The 8,413-nt window shown below is 40.7% G+C and overlaps 1 long non-coding RNA gene across 4 annotated transcripts; it reads left to right on the top strand.

The window, feature by feature from the left end:
• The first annotated feature begins 610 nt into the window (after nucleotides 1-610).
• Nucleotides 611-8,010, top strand: LOC108354464 (uncharacterized). 4 transcript variants are annotated; one of them, XR_001846509.1, is made up of 4 exons: nucleotides 611-1,727; nucleotides 2,088-2,981; nucleotides 3,050-7,671; nucleotides 7,828-8,010. It is a non-coding gene; the product is annotated as an uncharacterized LOC108354464 (long non-coding RNA). The 4 variants fall into 4 exon arrangements; XR_001846507.1 differs by having other exon boundaries at nucleotides 3,050-7,680; XR_001846510.1 differs by lacking the exon at nucleotides 7,828-8,010 and adding an exon at nucleotides 1,876-1,956 and having other exon boundaries at nucleotides 882-1,727; nucleotides 3,050-6,189.
• Nucleotides 8,011-8,413: the final 403 nt, after the last annotated feature.

The raw sequence follows: 8,413 nt of genomic DNA, 5'->3' as shown, positions 1-8,413 counted from the left end.
ATCGGACTGTAACCACGCCCACTTCCCATATAACGGTATTTGGTGGAAATACGAAGGCTGCGATATTTCAGTAACTACTGAAGCGTATTCACTCAAAACTGATATTTAGCAGGACATTTTGGTGGAAAAAAAGAATATTATAAACGCTGGAACAATGGGCGTAGCCCCAATTATAATTACTTGTATATATATCGGTAACCGGTAAATTGTCGTGGCTCCGTCTACTTATAACCACATAACGTCAGATAAATTTTAAACCCTACTTGAAAAAAAACTATACTAAGGCAAACTGAACATACTATCGAAGATGTTTGAAATTGGGGTAAAAGCACCCCTGCTTGCAATATAACGGTTGTTTTGTAATAGATGAATCAACTATCTTTAAACGTGCTCCAGGTATTTCATTTTCGACTTCGCCTGAGCTTATTTTGATTTCGTTTCTACCGAAAAATTTTGCCTTTGCTTTGGTGTTCGTTTCTTTAATTGTGGTACACAACTCAACTCAACTTTGAAAACGAGTTGTCTGTTATTTGTCTAGCACTAGCATCCTCGGGCTCATCGGTAAAACATAATTCGTAACTGATCACCATTTTTTTGCTTTTAGCAATAATAGTTTTAATATCACTAAAATAATATAATATTATGAAAATAACAAAATTTGTATCGAATTTCCGACTTTTTCAATGGCTACACTCAATTGAAAACAGTTGTGAACGGCAATAGCAATAATTAGTTTAGTTTTGTACAAGCTGAGTTGTCTCAGACACAACTCAACTAAGTTGAATTGTGAACCATAATAGGGGCCGATATCACCATTAGATTTCTTTACTTGTTCTTATGTATACCCTTAAAGGTAGGTATAATCCATTAAATTTCCTTTACTTAATTTCAAATCAGGTCCACTGTATTTGATATGTATTTCTACAGTCGTTCGTTGGGTAGTTGCTGGTTTTACTGCTGTGCTGATATTTACCACTTTTGCTGTTGTCGTTGTTACTGTTGTTTTTTGCTGTCATTAATTTAACCGATGTTGCTGCTATAGCCGCTTTTATTATAAATTTTAGTTGCTTGTTTTGTGCTTGTGTCACTAGTACATACACGAATATGTATGTATGCATGTGTGCATGTGTTTTCTGCTGCTTTAGAGGTTTTAGTCGACATTGACGTTACCATCGCATGCTTTACCTTCAGCCCGACGTCCCACACGTCCCTACATCGATCGACTGTCGCCTGCCATTTACCCTGTTTTGCCTTTCGTACTCTACTGTTATCATCATTTCAGGTCGGTCCGTCGGTCGTCCGTCCATCCGACCGTTGCCAGTTAAGCAACCAGACAGCCAACCATAGCTAGCAAACGAGCGCACACCATTCAACTCAGCAGCACCAGCACCAATTCAAGTCAACTCGCTTCAGTTCATTGCGATTCGTTGCGATGTAGCCCGGTCTGGCCTGGCTTGGCTTGGCGCGGCACAACTTTTGCTTGTGCGGAGTTTCTTGTTTTCCTTCTCGTTGTGGCGTAGTACTCATAGTCGACGTTGCTTGTCGTAATTTTTGTCGATTTTATTAATTCCCCTCTCTCCACTTGGTTTTTATTTTATTTTTGGTTGGTTTCATTTATTTTTTTTCTTCTTTTCTTTTGTGTGTGCTTTAAGTAATTTTGTTAGTTCTTCGGTTCGCATTCGAAATACGCTCTACTACGAACATAGAGCTACAATTCAGTGATTTTGGTTAGTAAAGGAAAGCTCTTAAGTCAAGTTAGAATATGGTCTAATTGCTTGTTTGGTTCTTAAAAGTTCAGTTACCTTAATTCATTGTAAAACAGTAATGGGAAGAGAGCTTTAACTATGTATGTATACGTATCTACAAAATATACAGAATTCTTGGAGAAGATCTGCTCGCTGTAGAAGGTGGTGCCCACGCCTGATGAAAAAACTGTGTTCTAAAGTCAGAAGTGAAGTATAGAAAATCTACGCATTTAATTTTTAAAAATCCTATTGAACGATACAAATTTTAAACATTTTATATGTTTCTACTCTAAGTTATCTCATATGCCTATCTCACCGAAAATCCTTCCTTTATACTTTCAGGGCCGGATCAAGATGTAATAGGTATTGCTGGCACCGAAAGTTCCTGGTTTACCTCAGTCTCAGCCGAAAGCGAAAACGGCCGACAGAAGCAGTTATCAAAGCTTTCGGATGGTAGTTAAAGTTTACAGCAATGGCACACAACAGATGCAACCGGAACTACCAACATTAGTACCAGAGTACCAATAGCGGGAAGTCCGAAGGCTAGTTCCTCTCGCAATATTTATAGAAACGAACCGTGGGACATGCAGCGCAACCTCCAAACGTCCTGCGCCCTCCAGCAATAAGCTCATCACCCAACGAATAGGATTTGTTAAGCTTGCTTGCACAGGACTTTACAAGAAATAACTATTTCCCAAGCCGCATCTTCGATTCCCGTATTGCTGCTTTAGTTCAGTCAGGCTGTTTGAATGGACTAGATCCAGAGAAGCGCTGTTGGATGGATGAAAGGCGCTAGTTTCCATACCGAGCATTTCTACGTATCTAATAAAGTACTTCACATCGCCCGCGGCCACCTCATCAAGAGTTGGAACTTGGTATGAATGAGCAGAATGCTGTTCCAACAGAAGCGTTATGCTTGACTATATAAGATACCGCACAGACGAGGTTAACGACAAGTTTTTATCTACATATGTATATGCACTTATACGTATTCCAACACTAGGGCTATTGTTTGCGAGACTACATTTATAAACAAGCCCTTTTCTAACAATTGTGAGAGGTAGCGGTAGTGACACCTTGCTAGTTGAGGGTCCCTCTTTACTTCCGTCGGCCTACATGAGCGTGATCCAAAGAGCCAACGGTTATCTATATGCCCCGCGTGCTACTGAGCTCCTGTAGATCTCTTGTGACCTAGAGTAAAATGTTCGGCTTGATTCCGGAACGAGCCTCTAAAATGTAAATCTCTCTTTATTTCTTGGAAATATCACTCTCCTCCAGTTAACTTCTTTATATTACATTCTTAGGTCCCTAGACACCAGAATGACAGCAAAATCGGATGGTTTATGAGCCTCATAGTTTCTCACAACAGCAACAGAGCTTCACCTACATATATATGTACATAAAAGGGAATATTTCTCAAAAAGCTTGTTTTGGAGTTAGGCATTTTATGCATTTATTGATTGCATCAGGGAAATTTTCAAACTAAGGCAGCTATGCCTGTGCTGGTTGGTGGTGTAGCTGCTGGTGCCATGGGCTCTTAAGTCGTTGCGAGTTTCACTTTGGCGCGCGTGGCACACAACACTACATCGATGGCAATGCGACACACACACACACACATAAATACATGCATACCCAATTAGCCACAGAACGAAGACGGGCTCGAATCAATTCGACGGCGTTATAGTGAACTCGCCTTATTGAACTTGAAAAACTTTCCGAAATCAGTTCGAGTTTTGAGCCAGTTTAAACTTGTACTCTTTATAAATACTAATTATATAAACGGGATTTAAAATTGGCTTTTTAAAAATGGCTTTTTAATTCTTAAAATTCATTGAAACTTATGGACCTACAAAAAAGAACAAAATGAATTAATTTAAATAATTTTTTAAAAAGAAATAATTTTTTTTTTGTGTTCTTGTATATTTGTTTTAACAGAGAAAATAAGCAATACTCCTGAAGATGCTAGAAAAGGTTTAGCGAAACTTCGAGTAAAAAGTGGAATAATGTAATTTTCATTGCACCAAAGCTTAAAGATCAGACTAGCCTATAAACATAAAATTAAACAAATTTGAACCGATCGGGCAAAAATATATTAAAAAAATGTGTTTTAAAATTGTAGTATGGCATACATTTTTTCGCCTACGTGTCTTATTTACAGCCCGCCGGCGAACTGTGCTTTTCATCTTCGGACGAGTTCAGCAGCGAGCCATCGACGATGAACGGTGGCGTACAAATTGTTCACCAGAAAGTTGAAGTCGATACGAAGTCATTTGGCATATTGGGTATTTATACTTACGTACGCACTAAGTATATACACAAGTATTTATTCGCCCATTTTCGTACGTCGATTCGTTATATCGTGGATGGAACGTCCTCGAACAAACTCAAAGTACACAAAGCACCGGTTGCAACAATAACAAACAGGCAATCGAGCAATAACGATGGTTCAGACAAACAACAGTAATAGCAGCACGTCAACGGCAACGGCGCAACAGGAACGACTGTGGCTATGGCGGCAACGACAACAGCCGCAATTGACGCTAGTCCGATAGAGTCGGCGGAGCCAAAGTATAAGCTACAGCATTTGCAGCGGTGCTGGGCGATGTACACCGCTCGTTTCTGTAAGCCTAACTGGATGGCTGTTGGCACAAATGCCTGCTTCGTTAGCACCGCAATGCTGTGTGACTCGGCTGAAGTGGTTTGGTTGATGTGGCGCGACAAAGTAATCGCATTTAGGTACAGTGGTGCAGTGCCACACTGGTTCGATTAGGACTTTTCGCTTCTAAAGCCAAATACTGCGATATAATTCCATGATCTACTCAAGGTTTGATTAATTAAATTGCAACAGATGTCTTCGTCAGGCATTGGGGAGCATCCATAGACAATTATTTGAAGCGAAAGGCCCGCCCGCGCCAGGTCCGCCAATGAAGAACGTTCGTCAGGCAACGCGACGTCGAGAATATTCAGTTCAACGGATAGCCGAAAAATGTCGCAATCGGCTCTCAGTACTGCAAGAAACTCTTCTTTGACGTGATATAAGTGAGCAGTAGCAATCCATCTCCCAGTCTCTTCGTGCCGCTGCGGAGGAAGTGGTTGGATACTACCGCCCACGCAAGAGGAACTGTTATTGCCGGACAGTATCGTATTTCTGCTGCGGAGAAATATACAGCACACAAAGCAACCGTGCAGCCAATAGCTATGCGGGCGACAGGTTAATGGTACCAGGGGATGAGGATATAGCAGAGAACTTTATTCAAAAGATATACCAGAGGCTGAAATACGTGAATGCGAAGGGTTTCAAATGTTGGCAGACAGGAATGCGGCTGGAAAATTCTATAAGAAAATAAGGCAGCAATCAAATGGTTTCAATACCGGGGCTGGGGAGGCCATCAATAGGGCGGCTTAAAAGTAACGTGACTACCGGAGCCGACCGTATACCGGCTCCGGCGGCGAAGAGGTGGTCGGCCGCCCGAAGATTGGAATGTCAGGGTACCTTATCCAATTCACAAGAAGGGAGATCCCGAAGTTTACGCAATACTGCTTGAAAGACCCAAGCCCTTCAGGAACCAAATGATTTGACTTACTCAGTGTTGCTTCAGACCTAGTATGTCAGCCAACTTTCAGCTCCGGAAAAATCGGGACGGACCTCTCCGTTAGAGACCAAACGAGGCTCTATATAAAAGGCGATTCACTCTCGTGCTGGAAAGGTCATAAGAGCTGGCAATCCGGGTCGCAGCGGCACCACACATAGCAAAACCTGACCTGAAACCCAGTAATTCAGCGCAGCACTTTGCAGCTTAGAAAAAGAAGATCAGAGAGCGGTGAACGAGGACAGGACAAAGTACTTGCTGGTTACACATACAAAGTCTTCGCATATTAGGACACACGTCAGTGATGACAGTCATAACTCTGAAGTAGCGAAGAATTTTATCTACCTGGGATCCAGCATATACATTACCTAAAATTCCAGCCTGGAGATAAAGTGAAGAATAACTCTTGCCAACAGTTGCTACTTTAGTCTCGGTAGCCAATTTAAAAGAAAAGCGCCCTGCTGACGAACAAACGAATCTCTCATCATGCCCGTGCTTTTATGTGGCGCAGAGATATGGACGATGGGATATTGGGTAAGCGGAGAAAAGTTCTTTCGACTACGCACCCATTGGTGGACAGCGAAAGCTCTTGCGCTTACGAACTAAATGGAAGGACGAAGTGCAGAAGGACCTGCCCGCACTTGTGATGAACAACTGAGCTAAATCCGCAAAAAAGAGAGGCAACTGACGAAAGTTTTTGGTCTCGACTCAAACCAATAAACGGTTGCCAACTATGAAGAAGAAAGCTTTGCTATGAATTTTCTTTGAATTACTTTTACTTCTTTTTTAATATGGTTATGTAAATAAAATAATAACATTTAAGAATTCCCTAAAAGCAAGTAGGGCTAATACAAGGTTTGATTTCGAAACAAATGGAACTTTTGAAGATACATTTGTCTTTTTTATATGTAAGAGTGTCTGCTTGCTTCTTTCTCTAAGATTTGTCATTGTGATGTAATAATACGGTTTGTGGCGGAAGTTGTGGAGCTTTTAGTAGCAAATTTCGGCAATATTTCCAGGTTGCACAAGCGGTGGGTGCAGCCTTTCAGTATCACTTACCCCTCATTTTCTTGCAAGATATCCTTAATCCCAATAACCGATCGGTACATTCATTCATCGCTTAGTCGATTTGGGACAATAATATTAACAATAAAAAAGAATATAGCCATAAATACACGACGACAATATTATCTGTAAAGGCACTTAGTATCGTAGGTAAAAATCTACGAAAATAGGAAATGTGTACCGGGAGCAATATGGGTAAACTGAGTTGGCTGAAAATAGTATGGCTGTCTTGTCATGAAATGTGAATGAGATAGAATGCTTTTTCAAAATAGTGCCCGTCGGTTCGACGTAGCATATCTTTTTCCGATTAAAAATATCTAATTTGAAACAGAGACGTAACTAATATGATGAGATCAGGAAATATTTTCTCCGTATTAGCTACCTGAAAAACCGAATCGCCCACTGTTCCCCAACTGCGACTCATATAACATAAGTATGTATAGCCAACAGCTTAACGAACAAAGAGCAACAATAACGATGCAAAAATAATAAAAAACAAAAACAACAGCATAAAGCTTCCACACACATCGACAACGACATCACCACCGGCAGTAACAACGGCAATGGCGCGCACCTAGGCACCAGACAACATCAATGCACGAATGCTACCTCAGCTGCGGTACATTTGTGGAGCCATGTATTGAGGGTATGAAAAATTACGTTTAACTGAAATTCATGGAGAAACCAAATTTAAAAACTAAAAAAATGCGTCGCAAGACTGAAAATACTTTTTGCCAGCTGTATGCTAGGGCACATACATACATAAGTAACTACATATATTTTGTGTATGTATATTTTCTTCTTCTTATACTACTTCGAGTTGATCGCGAACGCACCCATCTTATGACCGACTGCCACTTGAACGCAACGTAAATTTAGAATGCTGAGTGTCGTCATCGCCGGAATGTTTGGCTTTTTCACTTTATTTTTTATTAATTATTGCACTGAGGTATTGATGTGTCTGACTTAAAAATAAACATCTAATTTTCGTTGGAGTCTTCGCATAGAACCGACAGATCGCACCCACTGTCATTGTCATTCGCGCATTCATTCAGTGGTTCACACACGCGCGTAGTAGACTGCACCCGCTCGGGAGATCGAGCTTTTATTTTATGTAGCAGGCATGCGGTCAGTTTGTATACTACTGCCTCATCCAACCCAACCTGTCAGCTTTCCCACCCTTTCATCTATAATTAGCGTACATTCTGAGCGTCCGTCTGTTGATCGTCACTCCAGATTTTGAAGAAGTAAAATCTCTACCAACAACATCCGTAAGCAAAGTATGCAAACACGTATGTATGTGTATGTATGCATGCGGTGGATTTTGAATTCTTCAAACTTTCAGCACATGTGTAGCTTTCTTTAGCTTGTTTCTATTCTTACTTTTCCTGTTGCCGGCATTGCTGCTTTCTTCTAATTTTTTTTAGGTCATTTATTAGTCACGGAGCTGCACCAGCAATAATTCTTCCGCCGTTACTTCTCCCCATCAGCTCTTGTAAATTGAAGGGAAAAAATCTTGCGCTAATTGTTGCCACTCGTCACAGCGTCGCACCAGCAGCAGCAGTTGTGGCGACTGCAGCTTTTCCATCACTCGCCACTCACAGTTGGGTGCCTATGTACACTAGGGTGGTCCAAAATAAACAAGTTTAAAATGTTAAAATGCCTTACCTCCTACGATTTTTCTAAATGGATTAAAAGAATACCCATATTTTTTGTTTAATAAAAAAATTATATTTAGAGCTGCCTCAAAGCCAATAAAGTTTTACATGTATTTTATATGGGGAAACGTCGTTTCTTGAAAATCAATACTTTTCTATCGGAAAACTCTGTTTTTCTACAGAAGACCTCCTTTTAGAAAAATGCTGGGGGGATTAACATTTTAAACTTTTTCCCGCGTATTTTTGGATCACCCTACTGTACATACTTACGTATGTACGTACATAGGTGATCAGCAACTACTGTGCCTGCCCATCCGCTTTACATAAATGTATATTCCCATTGCTGTCTTCCCGC

Source organism: Rhagoletis zephyria, unplaced genomic scaffold (genome assembly GCF_001687245.7).
Source record: "Rhagoletis zephyria isolate East Lansing unplaced genomic scaffold, Rhagoletis_zephyria_1.1 Rzeph_scaffold_00154, whole genome shotgun sequence".
NCBI lineage: Eukaryota > Metazoa > Arthropoda > Insecta > Diptera > Tephritidae > Rhagoletis > Rhagoletis zephyria.
Note: the sequence above shows the minus strand (reverse complement) of the source record. Positions and strands in the feature narration are given on the sequence as shown.